Here is an 18,635-nt window from a genome sequence, read left to right on the forward strand (position 1 = left end):
TACATGCAAACGGAAGTTGGGCTATCTTAAATCTCTTTACACAACTGTACGTGCGTAACTGTGAAAAGTGCTCTACACAATTAAAAACGAATACATCGATGATATTTTTATATTTATTTTATTACATACATTTTTAATTGAATTACATATAACAGACATTTCTTACAGTTTCTCATATACAGTTGCACAAGAGGCTTTTCTTAGAATCACCCTCGTTGTATATATTATATAAACTGAAAATAAGTGTCAGTTTTCGACCAGGTCATACTATTCAATTTCTGACAATTAATACGGACGCTTACGCTGCCACGGACGCATAATTATAAGTACAATGTACTGTGGTGATATTAATAGAATTTAATTACTATCTGGTAAACTATGACCGACAGTTACATCATGTACAGAAAAAGTGTTTCACAGTGTTGAGATTTACAACTTATTCAGAAACCATTGCAATCAGAAAGCAAGTAGTTTCCCTGCAGTTTTATCTATAATAATAATATTAATCTATAATAATAATAATACATCTATAATAATTGATAATACGGTCAAAAAGCCAAAAAGTTTCGTTTTCTACATGACAAATACGTACAGAAGTGCATAAGGTTAAGATCTCGATTGATTTTCATAAAAATAAATGCTTCTAAAAATTATTATATGCTTCCATAGCTTTTACCATGTAAAAAACAAGGACTTTTGATTTTTTGGTCTATATCACATTAACCCATTTACATCCAAGCGTGGATTAATCCACGCGCTGCGACTGTCTTCTATCACAAAGCGTGGATTATTACGCAATCGGATGACTGTCTTCTATCACCAAGCGCGGATTAATGCTCGCGCTGCGACTGCTTTTTTTTTATTTCCTTTTTAATCTAAATAATTTTTTTTTTAAATAAATATTTTTTACTTTTTCCTCTGTTATAAAGAATGTAAGATGCGGTGTTTGCGAAGTAACATTGTCTACCAATCATTTTGAACAATAAATTTTCGATAAACTCCATGAAGAATTCGGATGTCATTTACTGCACCTACGACCGACCGACCGCGGTGATAGGGACTGGTCCTCTTAAGTAGGGCCATGATGCAAATGGGTAGTGGCAGGACAAATTTAAAGGACTCGCCGGGGGATCGTCCCAGCACCACCATTTTCCTGAAGATAAATAGAAACGAATTTTGTTGTATTTATTAAATGTTACTACATCTCATAAATGTCAGAAAACAGGTTTCCTATTCAATTCATTATTTAAATGAATGCGTCCAATATACCACCTCCCCCTTAATATATTTCCTCTACTTTTCTCCGTCTCACTCACTATTTCTGTCTGTCACACACGATTTCTGTCTCTCATGCACTCTTTTGCTCTTTCGAACTTTTTATATCTTGCAACTTATAATCGTGTACGAACTATCGTTGTAAGCCTCAGAATTCTTCACTGCTCAGACTCTACAGCCGAGTAGAAGTTTTAAAGTCTTTCAGATACTACAGATGTGATTGTACTGTCTTCATTTGTTTGGTGCTTTTTGAATAATAATACGTATTTACGCCAGGTTCTTTAACAGCTTATATTTGACCGAAGTAAAGAAAATCGAGATTTCCGAATATTACAGATATAATTTTATTGTTCTAGTACTTTTAAAGCTTTGTGTGAGGCTGACGATGACGATCGGTGAAATCTTTGATTACTTACATTCATCCCGGACAAAAAACTTTGAGAGTTTACCTTCCAATGAGTTTAGATCTATGACTTTCAATTTACTGGTGTTTTGGTCGACGATAATTGTGGCAAGCTGTTTCATCCAATGTTTCGGCTGGACCTGGTCATACTTGATTCAGGTAGAAGAATTTGACATTTTTAAATATCACAAATGTTCTACCGTTTTTGAGTGTTTAGATTGAAAATTTGCAAAATTTACAGATACTAGAAGCGTGGCCTCACATTTTCGGTTCTTTGGATATCGATGATGATGCTGACGAAGAACATTAACACTAAAGTTCTTCACCTCCAGCTCAAACCTGACTCGTTGTCAGGTATTAGTTTGTGAGATTCTTGTAAGCATGATTTTATGATTCTAGTTCGTTCAATATTCAATGATGACGATGTCAGTGGACATTAGATTTTTGAAGACATATTCATCATGTTGTATTCATCATTTAATATTTGCATAAGAGTTCACAATTAATCGCGAGGTCATGCGTTTTAGTTTCCATACTTTAGTTTAAATAATGATTCCCGTGCACGTTAAATTGGAAATTGAACGCACATAGAAATACGTGATACAGAAAAACATACATAGACAATTTACACTTGAAAATAATTAATGTTTTTATATAATTGTAATTTTATAAGATTCTAGTGTGTACATAAATACTATAGTTAATTATAATTAAAGCAATGTAATGAAAATGTTAAGCATTTGGTACAATCTGTGGTAACAGGCAATACAATGTAATGCGTTAAATATCTCAAAACATGTAATAGATATTAACACAAATTTTGAATATACAATGAGAAATAACATTTGGAATACACCCATCAATGTTAGATAATATAGATACGCAATTAAATATGTATATAGCGAATAAAATAACTTCTCTATAATGATGTACGATATCCTAAAGTAACACTTTCTTACTGAAAATTGTGATATAGATATTTCCTTTGTAAATAGTTGTTTTCTCTATATTTACATCTCTAATCTGGCCTTTTTCTAAGTAACAGCGATCGTTACTTAACAGTTTTAAGCGTCTCGTTAGTCAAAATTTATAATTTACGTTCGAAAGTATAACCGAGATCGATTGCAACGCTCTTTTCTATACGAAAAATATCTATCTATACGAATGCAATATCTGCAATATCTATACGAAAATAATGAATCTAATAACGAAGAGGATAAAGAATATTATTGTCTGGTATGCACGGAATCCTACAGCACGATGAAACCAGACGAAGAGATTGGTGCAATGTAGTGAGTGTAAGAATTGGGCACATGAAAAATGTACCTATCAAGATGTCTTTTTATATTTGTCACAATTGCGATTCTGGATGATCGGTTATAAATTTTACTTTTGTTCTACTTATTATTATGATTTAAATCAATAAATATTTTAATTTGATAAAGTTAAACGTGTATTACTATCGACCTCCATCGTGTTTTCTACTATAGAACGATAGTATTTATCAAGGAAATATTTGCCAGACACGCGGTATAACATTTTTGCGGGAAAATTATAATGTACATAATGTTACAATTAAATACTAGAAGCATCGATTACATATCTCGCTCTTTCCTGTTGAATAAATATATGTTACTAGGAAATTAAAAATTACTTCTACCGTACAGGAAAACAACCGTCGAGCGAGTCACACCAGCGAAGAAATAGAAGAGAGGAAAAAAGGGGGAAAAACGTCCCGATGGTATCACGAGGTATCTCAAATTCGAAGAACGTACCTGTAATAGATGTAAATTATTACTCGAATTTAGAAAGATTATTAATATTTACCCAAATTAAATTATTACTCGAGATAAAAAGAAAGGAAACGAGTAGAAAGTTATTCTATATTTATAATGGTTCCGAGAGTAAACAAAATTTATTTTTAATACTACTCCATATTATATCCTGTGTTATTATATCAATCCTATATTACACAGGATGAAAGATAAAAATGAAGCTTATCGTAATGCAGTTAGTCGTATTTATGAATTAAGCATTTCCCCACTTATATTTTCCTGTTTTATAAGCTCGCAGCTGTAAGCTGGACGATGTTGGACAATGAGGAAATAAAATTTTGTTCAGAACGGAATGTATCGTAACGCCGTGTATGGTGAGCCATTAATTGATACTTTATCGCAAATAGTTTCATTATCTCTCAATTCTAAGTCAGTAACCGGCAGGCGAATAAATCTAATTCCGAATGATTTTAAAACGTAGCAGGATATTGTGGGTGTAGATCATGGTTTATATTTTTTTATATCGTACGCTGTTAAGTTCATTGAACAGTCGACCTTCAAAAACGAACGGGTATAATTTTCGACTGCTATTCTGCAGTATGATGTTACGTAAAATGTCTCGGATCCTTGACATTCAACGCGGAATGTTTCGAACAAATAGTTGATGCGTTTATTAAACAAGACGCCGAATAGACATTTGAAAATCTTTAGATAAGAAGCAAGACGTCAAACGGAGGAAAATAATTTTTTTTACGCGCGTGCATATGTCGGGTTAAATGTATTAGTATACGAAATACAAAAGTGAGTGACGCATAATCTGCCAAGAATTACGCGATTGAATGATTCAATATATCTAATGTTTGGATGGCTGTGAACACCATGTGCAGCTTGTTTATCGTTCTAGACTCTAGTCTGTAAATATGCAGCCTCAAGCTACCGAGCCATTATCATAATACCACAACAATATCTTCGAAGCTTCCTACTTCCGACGCAATAATAACGACGAATGCTCCAACGAAAGCTCTCCCATCGAGGAAACAGAATCAGTTCTCTTTAAACGATCTTGAATAAGATCAAGCCACTCGTTATTCTTCTTTTACCGCAATTATACGAAATACCCTCTTGTACAGATTTTTCGCTGCGGGTGTATATATTAACAATCATAAGTATCCGGACACTTTGGTCAATTTATAGTAATATGATTCTGTCAAAGATGTTTAGATTAATGGTGAATTAATAATTAGAAGCAGCACTTTTTGTATTTTTTCGGAGTCAACAGATTAATAAGTTATTTAAATTTATAAAAATGATGGTAATAATATACGTTATTATATATACTGATTATATATATATTATCTTATAAATGTATATACTATGGTATACATATATATTTAAATATCATTATTTGCATAAATGTCAGAAACCGTTCTATTATTTTAGAAGAGTCTAGTCAATCTGATTTATAACTTATAAATTAATTTGAGTTTGAAAATAAAAAGCTTGACAAGGAGGAAAGTTATTCTAAAATTATTCAAGATTTGGCAATTACAAATGCCAAATTTATTGCTTGTTGGCTTCTAAAAAACAACTTAGCAATGTTGAAATATTCTCTATCATATAGTTATTACGATATTATTATATAATATAGTTACGAGTATAATAATGATAATAAGATCATTGCAAGAACTGCGAGGTTGTAGATTTTCTCATTTATCCATAACTTTACGATTAAAATACATCTTGCTGAAACTGGAAACATTTTCCGTGTACTTTCGACCGGCAGAGCAAGGTGTAAGTTGTATAAGTACTCGAACAGCCGGAAGACATATCTGAACGATGAGAAAGAGATTTGTAACGTGTCTAGGTGCCAGTCGATTATTAGGCCAGATCAGTATCGTGCCAAATCCGCTGAATAAATATAGAAGCCGGGGGATAAATGTCGCGTGTCGTACAAGATATATATGTTTCGAATTTCGCGAATCACGTTTCCAAAGGCATATACACGCTCATTTTTACCATTTACAATTATATCGCCGAAAGGGTGGTTAAATCTAACTGTCACTGCACGTCGAGCAGCAAACAAGTTGTATTACCATAATCTCATCACTGGGACGCAGATTATATCCGCGTTTCTGTTAATTCCACGTTAAATAATTTTCGTTGAACACGCGGACTTCCAGGATCTAATCTTCTCTCTGCAGCGTGTTTCATCATGTTCGCTTGTCTTCTTTGTTTCTTCAATAATGCGCAACAATCGAGCCCCTCGACAATTTCAACATCCAATCTGATTAAACTGGGGTTAACTTCGTTTTCTCTTAATTTCTTAATTTCATCGCATTAAGTACACTTACTGTTTACATAAATACGTACATCAACGTTTTACATAAGTACATTAATGTACAATCCTCGAGAAACGAATGATACATCAAATCTATTTATTTGTTGCAACAAGGTGATGCAAATATGTAATAGGAAATTGTAAGATAAATTTAAAAGACAATGTTTGAAACGTTATTTTTCCTGTTCGTTTCAATTTATGAAGTCAATTGATGTCAGAATGACTCAATTGTGATGATTATCGATTCCACCGATCGTTTAATATTAGCCTGGAAGCGATTCAGACAGGTATTAACTTATAAGCGTATGTATGTTGTATCGCATGATTTGAGCTATTATTCGTACAGGAAGGATCAATAGTCGCGACGTAGACCTTTTAAAAACTAGTATTATGCAAATTTAATTTATGCAGTTTTATAGCACTTATATGATATTATTTTTTACCGGTTAAGGATTGAAGATTTATTCCTATATATTTTTCTTTGAACGTCTATGTAAAAAGAACCAATAAATGCAAAGGCTAATCAATGTCTAAATTTCTTAGAACAATCCGGTAATGAAAGATTGTTCGTCTAAATAAAAAGGTTCGATAATTTTCTTATTACGTAAACGACGATACGTCATAAGCAATGAAAAAGGATTGCAAATTCTTTAAATCCACTCGTACCTAACTACGTATCGTCTCAGTCAATTTAGCTCACTGTTCGCTTGATAATATTTGCTTAACGCACTGCATCGACCGTATACTCGGGGCATATACAAAAATCAAAGTGCATCGTCTCTTTCAGATGCATCCGGCTTGATTCGCAAGTTCGAAGAAGCGGGTCGTCGTGTCAATGGATCTTTCACCGCACATCATCGAACGAATCTGTTCTTCTTCGTCCCTTTCTCTCCCTTCCTTCTTATCGAATCCCGAGGTTCTTTCATAATTTTGCCTTTACTAGGTATTACACGAGTGTCACGCGTTGAGGCTAACTTATGTGATACTTGACACACTGCTACCAGCGATAACGAGCCACCTGGAACGAGACTAACGAGCATCTCACATTTCGTATGATGTATTCTGCCGTTACTGACATAGTACGCGATACATCCACGTTAGAGATGAGTCATTACACACTTTGTGTATTGTCCACCCTCGCCATGGGGGCTTCCTTCCTCGAAGAAATCGTCGAACCGCCTCCAATTATTGAACTTTGATTAGATCTCAATTGTTCGTCCCGAACACGTCTGGTGTAACGTAACCGGTTGTGATAATGAGTCAAGAGAATTGCGTCATAAACCGTAATTGATTTTGAAGTCTCTAACGTTCTAGACTGGACATATTGTCGCTAATACTGTACTATCGAGAAGCATTTTATTAGTAAAAAATTAAGTGGTATATCGACCGTGTATCGCTTATCGTTATCGGCCAGCGTGAAACATGTTGTTAGGATATCTGTTGATAATTGGAGAAAAATTAAAATAAAACAGGAATATAAAATACTCACAGTTATACGTTTACTCTGATTTACTATGCGGAAGATTAGGATCTCTACATCTCTCCTATTTTAATCTAAACTAAAAATATATGGAAATTTTTAGAATATTTTGTATGGATCATGGATGTTTGTGTATTCATGGAAAATTGGAAGTTCCTGAAATCCACAGAATGTATAATACCTACTTAGTATAATATTTGTCGAATAAAAGAATTCCTTGCTTAGGTATCATGTTTTAAGTTATTTATAACAAACTTATTCGTAAAAATTATGTATGTATTTTCAACCAGTTTTTAATGATAATGATCCACTATAAATCACGGGCGCTTTGAAAAATAAAGACGTACGTAAATATTCAAAGGATCATGGAGAAATTAACGTACACGTGTACAGATTAACGTAACGCAGAGAAAAATACAACATCGATATTAACTTGAAGTTCAAAAATAAAATTGAGATCGTTACTTATACATTTAATAAAATCCTTCGCTTTAACTTATTTTCTCTAATTATTCGAAAATACGATCATCTGCACGATAGTCCTCTATAAAGCGAAGGAATTCGATCATTTGTCCATTCTTAATTCTCCTTTTTATTTTAATCCATTCTAAGAAGAAATGGCAGGATAATTTAAATATAATAAAAACCAACAATGCAAGGACTACATACTGACGTCAACTGAACATTTCCATTTAAATTTAAGCAGAAATACCGTGTCTATCATTAATCTTGGTCATACTATATTCAATTACGCTTTCCTTTTTCTTACACATTCTGCATTTCGAAAATGTACATACGCAGAACGTATCAGCTTGATAGAAAGATGCTGCATACGCATGACATCTCGTTCCTCGACAACCGCTGATTCTCCTCGTCACATTGACTTACACTCGTCGGACCGTACATTTCAATCCCGCTTCAGAACGTTTTCTCATGCTAATTTCGCCGTGGCCCGTTTTCATCTCGCACGACGCTCACGTACACCGTCTAAATCAGTTTGTTTGCGGAACGGCGTGCGAAACATTCTACGCTGATGCACCGTATACGTCCGATCATTAACAATAACTTATGCACCTGTCAGATAAGTTGTTGCACGTTAACAGCATATTTTCTGCAAACGTTAGTTTCCACTTGGTATCAACTCGCAAGTAATAATTTTGAAGCGCCTTAAAAATTCTTGATTAAAAATAGATCATATTAGAATATACGTATAAGAATAAGTTATATTTAGGTAGATGTTTGGGTAGAATGTTTATGTAAATTGATATTTCTATGAACAGAACTAAAGACGCAAAAATTTGTTTCACCTACTAAATATCATGACGGATACTGTACTTTGCTTCTTTCGTATATATGTCCGCATATTACGTGCATTATGTGCATTTTTACTTTTACGTTTCTTTTAACGCTTCAATTTGAATTTATACGAGGTACCGGGAACAAAGGTGAACTAAGCCATATTTTTCTCGATGCAAGTTTACGTTATTAACTTATTGCGATAAGCTGCTTAATCGTGAAAAAATGGAGGAACTCGTTCTTTTTTTCAAAACAAACCTAGATAACATAACGACGATAACATAACATATTGAATATTTTATGTTCACGTTTTTTTAGACATTTTTAGTAAATCACTCGATTTGTTGAGTAATTGGGATTCGCACACTTTTGTTTTCAACGTCTAGCGTGTACGTGTAATCTACTCTTGCTGCTGATACTTTCGAAGTAAATCTAGAAGCTCGAAAACTTGAGAAATTAATTTAAAAAATAGAGATTTTTCATTTACGTGTAACAGAAGATCGATGAATTAGGTTTTGCACTCGAGGTAATCTAATCTGTAGACATTTTAAAAAAGAATCGATTTCTTTTTAATTTCTCAAGATACGCGCACAAAGAGAGGAGAGGTTCTATCACTTTCGAATAATGCGATTGATTCCATTCTATCAATGAAGGCATGCCGATGTTTGCCAACCATTTCAACGAGCTTCATTGTCTTTCTTCAATTTTATTATTAGGTTTCATAGCACGCGCAAACGCATAACATATGCGAAATGAAAATAGATTCATTGCGCCTCTGTTACCATGGCCTTCGCTGCATATTTGCTTACAAGGTGCGTCTTAAAAGCATTGTAAACACCGCGTACTCTATCTACCAGTTGATTGCGTATCTCGTTTGGCGCGGAAAGAATCGAACTCGCCGCAGTGCCACTTGCTTTATCCATAGGCTGCTTACTAGAACCAAATCTAAACCGCTGTTGATTTACCCCAGTCGCGTGAACACTACAGTAATTGAAGAATACTCGTTAAAACAGATAATGTTCGATCATTTGGAACATTTAAAAACAATGTAAAAATAAGTTTGTTCTTCTTCAAATACTATCACGAAGAAAATACATAATGATGATTGAAATGGTTATTTATACGCAAGACGAAAATCAAAAATGACAAAAGTGCGCCGGAGGTTTCGTGTTTGAAAAAATCGAGTTTGAAAATTTACGAGATACAGGGTACGTGAATTTGATCAATTGTCGGCTGGACAGGAATGGACAACTGATAAGAAGTTATTCTACACAAATAAATTGACAATGAAGAATAAAATTTTGTTGTTTACACTCTCGTTTCGGGGACAATGAAGTCTAGATATGTTTTATTCTACATTTTTTATATGTATTTCCATATGCAATATAATTCATCGATTATAGATTATCGACTATCTACTCGTGTTTATCTGAGAATCAAACGGATTTACGTATACTTCACAAATTATCAAACTCGATTTTCTCAAAAAACGAAGCCCCCAACGCAGCTTTGTATGTGTTCAAATTCTATTAGTCATCGCATGTACAATCACGAAAATATTCTTCAAATTTATTGCAGTTACAGGCTAAAACTCGCGAAGAACTGCAAACTTATAGCGATGTTAACCGATGTCGATGAAACTTTCAGTATGTATATAACTGATATAAATGTCCAAAATATGTTGTTTAAATTTTTTTAATATTTCTTTTACACATTATCTGCTACTAATCCTTCTGGCTTCTCAAGAAAGTTCAAGTCGTTTGGTCCAATTTTTGAACAGTTATTCTACTTTAAAGAGTGTACAGATATTTTCATGACAGACTATAGTCAACGCTTACGATAAGAATGAAAAATTGTAAGCCATAGAAAAACCCAGTGAACTATTACACGAACGGTCTAGTTAATTTTTATTATCAATTTAATCCTACGATGTATACCTACCGATAAATGAAGTTAAGTTAAAAAAAAAGAAACAGGGAAACTCATTTCGTTCTTCCTTAATGTCGTATCTGGAACGATGGTTGAATTAATAATACGCCCCGATCTAACAATAAACCTCGTAACTCGAACGAGTCTCATCGACCTCGTTCGAGGACGGATGAAAAATAATCCGAATAAAAGGAACAAGCAAAATTCGCCATTATCGAAAATTTCACAAAAATTCATTCTGAAAAAGGGAAGAGAGAAGAATTTTTCAGAAAACGTTTTTAAAAGAGGAATCGACGATAGGTATCTGATGGACATGCACGTCGAATTAACGAAGCAGCCCATTGAAACGGTACAACAAAAGTCCGATCGTTCCATGCGGCGTTATATTTACCAGTTGCTTGGGTGTGTTGAAAAATATAAAGAGGCACGCTGTGCGTGGTAATACCAGGCTGTGATATTAAATTCGATGCAACGATGGCTCACGGTTGTAGGAATTTGTTTACAAATTGATGATAGTGGCTCTTCGATCGTCCGATGATTAGTTTCTGTTGATGGGACCGAGCGAAAGAAAAATTATATAATTGACGTCGCTCTATGACCAAGGTGATGATGATCGCTTCAAGCTTTCTGATGAAACCGACGAGTAGCTTAATTTTTTTGCGATACGATGTTTATCATTTACCTCGTCATTATAGATAATTAGCACAAGATATTCGACATATCTTCAGATATCTCATATTGGGACCATTTTTAACACGTATTGAATGCGTTTAATTTTTTTATTGGATATATGTTTGCAGTAAATGTCTTGTAACTTTTATATAAATTTTTAGATTGAGTTTAAATTTTACCAATATACATTGCCTATCATAAGGATTAATATATCTACTCGTTGCCATTGTTGCAGAAGTTTAATTTTTACTTTGTTTAGTAACTTACATTGTAAGCCACATACGAGCCACAGAAGAATTAACAGACGAATTAACAGATTTATAATAAAATAATGAAAAAATAAAGGCATTGCAAGGCATTCAATTTAAATTAACGTCATGAAGTGTCCAACTACATATAACCGGTAATGTAATTATGACAATCGTGTCTCGATATAGTGCTAATGAAATTTTAAAATGTACAAGTTTTCCACAATGAACGTTTAAATACTCTTGCATGCCTGTATATGAAAATCAAAGGGCAGAAAAATATAATAAGGCTATTTTCCTTAGTTTTCATAACTTTTATGTTATTTTGTGGCTGAAAAGTTATATTTTAATGCGAAATACACATTCGAAGAAGCGAGTGATCTCATACATTTGACGATGCTTATAAATCTTTTGAAAATAGGCGATAGATCCACAGTGATTTTTAAGAATTAAATGTTTGTGTAATTGTCATGTTGTTTCAATTAAATTAATAGGAATCTACAATAACTGCTGTTATTAACACATCTTAAATATGTAAGAGGATAAGAAGAACACATATTTAATCCCAAAATCAAACGCAAACACAACTTTGATATGGAATTGCTTGGCAATCTATTCAATTTTAATATTGCTCATCTATAAAAGACGAGAAATATGATTTATCATGTTTTTCACTTGTGGTTGTGCTCTCTCTAAGAGAAATGAAATATTTATTTCTTTTTTTTTTTTTCTTTGTATCGAACGGTCATCAGATATTACGGTTCGTCTTATTTTTCCCTTTCCAAGTTCTCCCGGTGTACATAAAAATCTCGTTAGAGTGAAATTAAATCCAGGAATTTCCATCGGCGTATACTTATCAGCTATGTTATAAGGAGTTCGTTTCATCGTGTATCTTACTTATAACGTATCATGCTCGCATGTTTAATACTCATTGTTGAACTTTCCATTACAAAAAGATATACGTAGTATAGTGGTATACGTAGCAAGGAAACCTCGGAATAATCCTATCAATAGTAAAAGCTATCTAGTTATGTAAACTGTCAAAGTTGTAAACTGTCGCAATTAATTTGCGTGTATTATAATCGAGAAGATTTCTTATTCGCCATAAGGCGAAATGGCAAATTGACCAAATTACATTCAAGGTCTTAGATATAATTTCTTAATATTAACTTTAAGCTTTCTAGCTTTTTGATTATATCTTTAAATTGATAATTATAAAGAAGCTCGTATAGAACTTATAAAGAATCTCTTAGAAAACTTTGTTTCCTATTTTATATTTAGAAAATAATTGAAATTTAAAATAATTCAACTGTTTGGCTAGAAGATACCTACAAGCTCTTTTATTGGAAAACTCTTCAATTACGCTACAATTTCATTCTTCGTTTTACCTAAATACCATTTTTATCTGAATTGCACAAAGTATGTTAATACAAATATTAAATAATAAACATTGGAGTAAAAAACAAGCTAAATTATTATAGAATAATCCATTTTGGTAATCTTTACAATCGATGATATAAATAATGATTGATTAAGAAGCCAATGGTTTTTACCTTTCTGGCTCTAGTTTTAATTCGTACATCTACTATTCTATTCGCCACATAAATTATACAAGTGTAAGTTTCCTCAGTCGATACTAATTATTGACATTCCTTATCGGATTAGGAATGACCCGATTATGTACATATTCTAGGTACTCTACCGAAAATATCGCTCAAAATAAATTTCTCGATCTATCGAAATTTCATACTTGATAGATTCTCATCCGGTTAATTTTATCGCGTTCATGTGATCTGAAAGACCGCTGACTCGATTAACCACTTCACATTCAGATAAAAGTTAGAGGTATCTAGAAAAAAACGCAATACGAGACCGAGTAGAGAAAACGAAACAACAATAAAAATGATATATCGTTATTATTAAACCGTTATCGTAATATGTTATTAAAAAAATCAAAGAAAATACATTCGGAAGAAAAAATTATCTGCTTGTTCTCTTGCTAATCATTCGTATTATTCTTCGAGTTATTAATTACAATTTATCAAGAGGACAATATGAATCATATGCGGCTCCACATTACATTTATTAACTTCTCAATTTCATTACATAAATTCATTATTTTTCATTCATTGCATCAATTTTATATTCATATTCATATTTATGTTCACATTCATATTCATGTTCGTATTCATATTCATATTGAATAGTTGAAAGACAAATAAATACATGAAATCATAAAACATAACAGTTGGTTTAGGAAAGTAGATGAAATTTTTAATAAATTTTTTATAAGATGAAAAAGAGGCTGGCCAGTGGTTCGATTAATCGATTCCTATATATGGTAAAATTTTAAAGAAATCTGAATCAATTATCTATATTATACATATTAATAATCCTCGTGGTACAGCGAAACCTTCTTTGAAAGTAAATTATTTTTCTAGACTGTAGAGGACTTCAACCTATCGACAATTAACATAGAACACCGTGAAAATAAAAATTTCAAGAAACGATAGAGATAGCGGACAGTCAATTAAAGAGGTAGATAACTTTAATGATTTCGCTTCCCTTGATTTTCATTTTTTTACGCAATCGAGGAAATAATCACCAGTAACTATACGTCGCTAGATTTCTCTCTTGAACTTGGATTTTATCAGTTTCCGTTGTTGAACGATAACAAACATTTGCTTTTTTTCAAAGAAATATGTATTCATCTTTTATGCCATCTTTATATGGCAGTACGATTAGCAGAGATTAACTAATCAAAAAGTTTGCAGAGATCAGCTATAATCAGCTGTGTTATATGAATCATGCATCGGTAAAATTATTCTTCCTTTTCTTTTAGTAAACATTTTACAAACATATAGATTTCGTCCAAACAGTGGCTACAGAAATACTGGTCATTATCAAACTGCGGCTTTTTACAGAGATTTATATTTTTAAAAATATAATTGAAATAGTGTAGCCTTGACAAAAAATTGTTTTACCCATCAACTATTACGCAAAGCACTACACTATTTCATATTTTATATATTTTCTTATATTAAACGCGTTCTGTGCAATTTTGCACCTTCAAATTTTCTATTAATATTTATATCATTGTATTTATTATGTTCAAGTTAATTAGATTCAGGTACATGAAATTTCGTACTATGTGTTTGTTAGTATCTTTAAATATAATTCGAAAAATTTGATATTACGAAAGCGAAGCGTAAAGCCTGATAACGTGAGCGCGATTGAAATTAATAAATACTATAATCCTTCGAATTTTATTTTTAGAAGAAGAGAGTACATTTTGTATTATACAATATTAATTGATACCATCGATACAATTTCGAGAGACGTTTTATCTTAATCTATTATTGGATATTATTGTGTTTAACAATTGATATGATCTATTATTCCCTTCTTCGCCTCCTGGTTTCATGTATATTTTATATAATTAATCGTAACTCAATCCGCTTTTATTTACTCAAAAAAAAAAAAAAAAAAAAAAAAAACGTGAATAAATACGTAAAAAGTCGGAGGAAAATATCTTATACGTTGCTTCATAGATGCTGATTATACTAATGTAATAGACATGTGAAGGTGTCATAATTTCAAAGAGGATAATTTATTATGATGTTATGAATTCGTACTCCAAAGTTCATCAAATTCTAAGGATAAAAATAGCAATTAATGATAAATTATTAATGAATTTTTCAAAACTTTTTGTCGCATTATTACCATCGCCTTGAGAATAACATAGGAAGGAAATATTTGCAAAGTCATATCTTATAAAATGCACGTGTTATATGCCAATCGATATATTTTAACGCATAGATTACGAAAATATTAGAATAACCCTGTGGAAAATAGTGGAAGAAAGATTGCAAATCATATGTAATATGAACATAACTTTAGTTTTTAAGAAATTAATCTGTAAACCCTTTGTAATTTATATTTCATTAACATACACATAGCTAGAGATGAAATGTTACATTAACATAACATTTTCTATCGAGGAAATTAATCTAATAAATCATTCCACATTGTTGGATACATATGCAGATAGTGGTAAAAAATGCAACTGTTTAGCTCTCGTAGTAGTCGCACACTTCTCATGAACATTATCACGTATGTTAAACGAAACATTTCAAAATTTTATTGGTACTGTAACGACGCCCAAGTATTATGATTATTAATAACTATTATTTGATAGAATTTTGGATTTTTGGGATTCCTTTTTTTGAGTTTTTTGTAAACGTATATAGAAATTGCAAGATGTATATATTTTGCAGACACAAAAATATTTGAACAGGCAATCATTCACTTTAATAGTTATTATAATATGCCTAAGATTTTTCTACTAATTATTCATAATACTAACTTTTCACAAAATATAAGTTTACAGTAAATACCTTGCAACTTCTAAGTATGCATGTATATTTTCAAATTGGATTTGAGTTTTGCCGACATAGTCATATCAGTCGTGTCTCATCACAGCGTTAATAAAATTTCAGAATGTTTTATATAATACGCATGACACGCACATGAAAATTTTTCATGGTAAATGTACGAATACCTTTGCGAGCCAATTTGTATGTATACATATGGATATATATTTGATCTTTATATCTTTCTAATATCTTCGGATATAGATAATATCATAGCATATACTGAAGTCATATATCGGTCGTATATACCTATGTATTATGACAAAGTATTTTCTATTTTTAACCTCATCTAATGTCTCGCTGATAAACCACACCCGCGGAAATGGACATTCGATAACAACCTACTATTAATGGCTTCTCTTCAGCTTAACGAACGTAAGACGTGCTCGTAAATCTATCTACTTTAATGATCAACGATAATGCGACATATCGACATTTGCAGTTATACATGGATTTTAATATACCGCACGATCTTTGATTTTCTATCGAAACTACTTCGAAGCGTTGTTCCGTAGAAAGAAGAACTTCAAGAATTCATTAAACGTTACCGGGGACGGTAAAAGACGAAATCAGGTAATCCGAAAATCCCCAAAAACACAGAGGAATCTGTTTTCAGCTGAATCTTGACGTCATCGTTTACCGAAGTACGTGAGAAAGCGTGATTTTCGTGCATATTCTCTTGAAGTCATAGATGACGCATTTATTCCAAGTTAATATTGACACATTTTTTAGGTCGATTTGTACTGCAATTTTTATCTTGTACCACGAGGTAAGGAGTTAAAATCTTCTGCTTATTCACACGATTATTTCAGATACATTTTTTTCGCGTCATGAGTTAATATTTGTCCAATTCATAATCAAACTGCCAGTTATAATGGAAAATTTGTAATTTGCATCGAACGATAAGGAACGGCCATCTGCCTGAGCTGCAAAGGTTTTCTTAATTACATTCTGTTATTTTATCCTTTTGGATTGTTTTATTAATCTTGTGCATTATTTGTACAAGCTAAACCAACCTTTTTCCCGTTTGCGTCAGCCACAGTTTATACAACAAGTAATGAAAGAACATATACAAAGTGTTTCTGAATAGAACGGTTATCAGTATGAGAAATATTTATGGTAAACGATATTTCATCTGATTATGCACTACACCTGAAGGAGAAAAGAGAAAAAGAAATTAAAATTTCCTACAGCTGCTTAAGACAAGAAACTCACAATCAGTTACCAACTCGAAATTCGTTAATTGGATAAAATACATGCCTATACATACATATATTAAAAGGATCGGAAAACGTATTTACGTAATACTTCTCATCGTTTAGGATTGCATCGAAGAACCACGTACTACTCATTTTATGAGACTGAATGATAAATCTGATAAGATTTTAGAATAACATGTTTATAAAATATAAATACTTCGGTTATCAATATTCCTAAAGTTAGATGAAAGAATTTAATTGTAAAGAAATGATTAAGAAATGTCTGAGAGACAAATAGATGATAATCCTGCTTCTTAATGACCATCGTGGTTACTTTAAAACTTTCGCGTAGATCCTCCTTTCCTTCAGCAATAAATATTGCAGAACTTGTGAAATGAAATAAAAACTAGGTACTTCTCAGAACATGTCTGCAATAGATAGTAAATGTAATATATATATATGTATATCAGAGGATTCGATAATAAATCACAGCAACAGAGGCGTAATTAAATTTACAAAGATAATGCGATAAAAATCATAATAAATACCTTGTAGAACATGGGGTGCTTAGTTCTGATAAATTACCAGATTATCGTTGATATATTATCGGATCAACTTTTCAATCGTGTTAAAAATAACTAAAGTATTAAATACGTTTAAATATTAAGAAAACATCGTATTTTTTTCTTTTTTCTTTCTTCTGCGAAATGATATAATTGCTATAAATTTTACTTTATCAGTCAACATTTGTTGATAATGATTCTCGTGCATTGTTTACCTTGTATTATCTAGCTGTATTGTAAAGTAACACACCCTAAATATTTGCGTTATATCATATTACATATGCGTCTGAAATAACAAATAATTTGCATTAGGCTACGTTTAAATATTCTTACTATAATAGTGATATTAGTATTGTTATTTTTGTATAATTTCTTTATAATTACCGCGAGCTCAACGTATACACAAAGTAAAATATCGAATCAAATATAACAAATTTCCGTGTATATTGCGATTGTTGAAAAACATGATAATGTAGTAAAAACAATTAATTAAATGGGACTGTATCTTAAATTACAAACGAATGATTCTTTAAAAAATGAATTATATACTCTTAGTACTTTAATTCGTTCAAAGTCAGATGTAAACTCCATCTATATACATATACTCTCTTTTTATATACGTTTATAATTGCCACAAACATCATTACATGTATAAAAATATATGTGAAGGCACAGCTTTTTAAAATAATCTACTTATTTGGAGGGAATTTGTAAATTTTTATTCGTGCATCTTGCTGATCAGATGGCGTATAAAAAAAAAGATAAGGATCTAATTTGGAAGACGGTATCACAAAAGTCACATTCAACAAGGTTCTTAATCAATTTTTTTTTCATAATAATGAAAATTTTCTCGCTTTACAGACACTTGAACGTTGAAACCCTATCACCACGTAGCGGTGAAAAAGTGAAACTAATCACTATTGCTATCTATATCTAACACCAGTATATATATCTATCTTTGTCGCACATTATTGCGTTCCTTGCCTACGGAAGAGGCATATGCTACCATCTATTTGATACAAAA

At 32.0% G+C, this 18,635-nt stretch overlaps 3 long non-coding RNA genes across 4 annotated transcripts in view; 2 read left to right on the plus strand and 1 right to left on the minus strand.

Moving 5' to 3' along the window:
• The window catches only part of LOC110120324, a 28,469-nt gene extending 25,483 nt beyond the window's left edge, over window positions 1-2,986 (plus strand). The window contains exons 3-5 of the long non-coding RNA XR_002308952.2: window positions 930-1,551; window positions 1,632-1,837; window positions 1,920-2,986. This is a non-coding gene — a long non-coding RNA (uncharacterized LOC110120324). The remainder of the gene's footprint in view (window positions 1-929; window positions 1,552-1,631; window positions 1,838-1,919) is intronic.
• A 5,511-nt stretch (window positions 2,987-8,497) lies between these two features.
• On the plus strand, window positions 8,498-17,376 carry LOC125387236. The gene is made up of 2 exons (XR_007227822.1): window positions 8,498-16,493; window positions 16,582-17,376. It is a non-coding gene; the product is annotated as an uncharacterized LOC125387236 (long non-coding RNA).
• LOC105667182 lies at window positions 14,664-18,514 on the minus strand. Of its 2 annotated transcripts, none has more exons than XR_007227821.1 (6): window positions 17,996-18,514; window positions 17,827-17,897; window positions 17,597-17,748; window positions 17,151-17,476; window positions 16,866-17,001; window positions 14,664-16,775 (listed from the first exon to the last, which is right to left on the minus strand). It is a non-coding gene; the product is annotated as an uncharacterized LOC105667182 (long non-coding RNA). The 2 variants fall into 2 exon arrangements; XR_007227820.1 differs by having other exon boundaries at window positions 17,120-17,476.
• Window positions 18,515-18,635: the final 121 nt, after the last annotated feature.

Source organism: Bombus terrestris, chromosome 3, assembly GCF_910591885.1.
Source record: "Bombus terrestris chromosome 3, iyBomTerr1.2, whole genome shotgun sequence".
Lineage (NCBI taxonomy): Eukaryota > Metazoa > Arthropoda > Insecta > Hymenoptera > Apidae > Bombus > Bombus terrestris.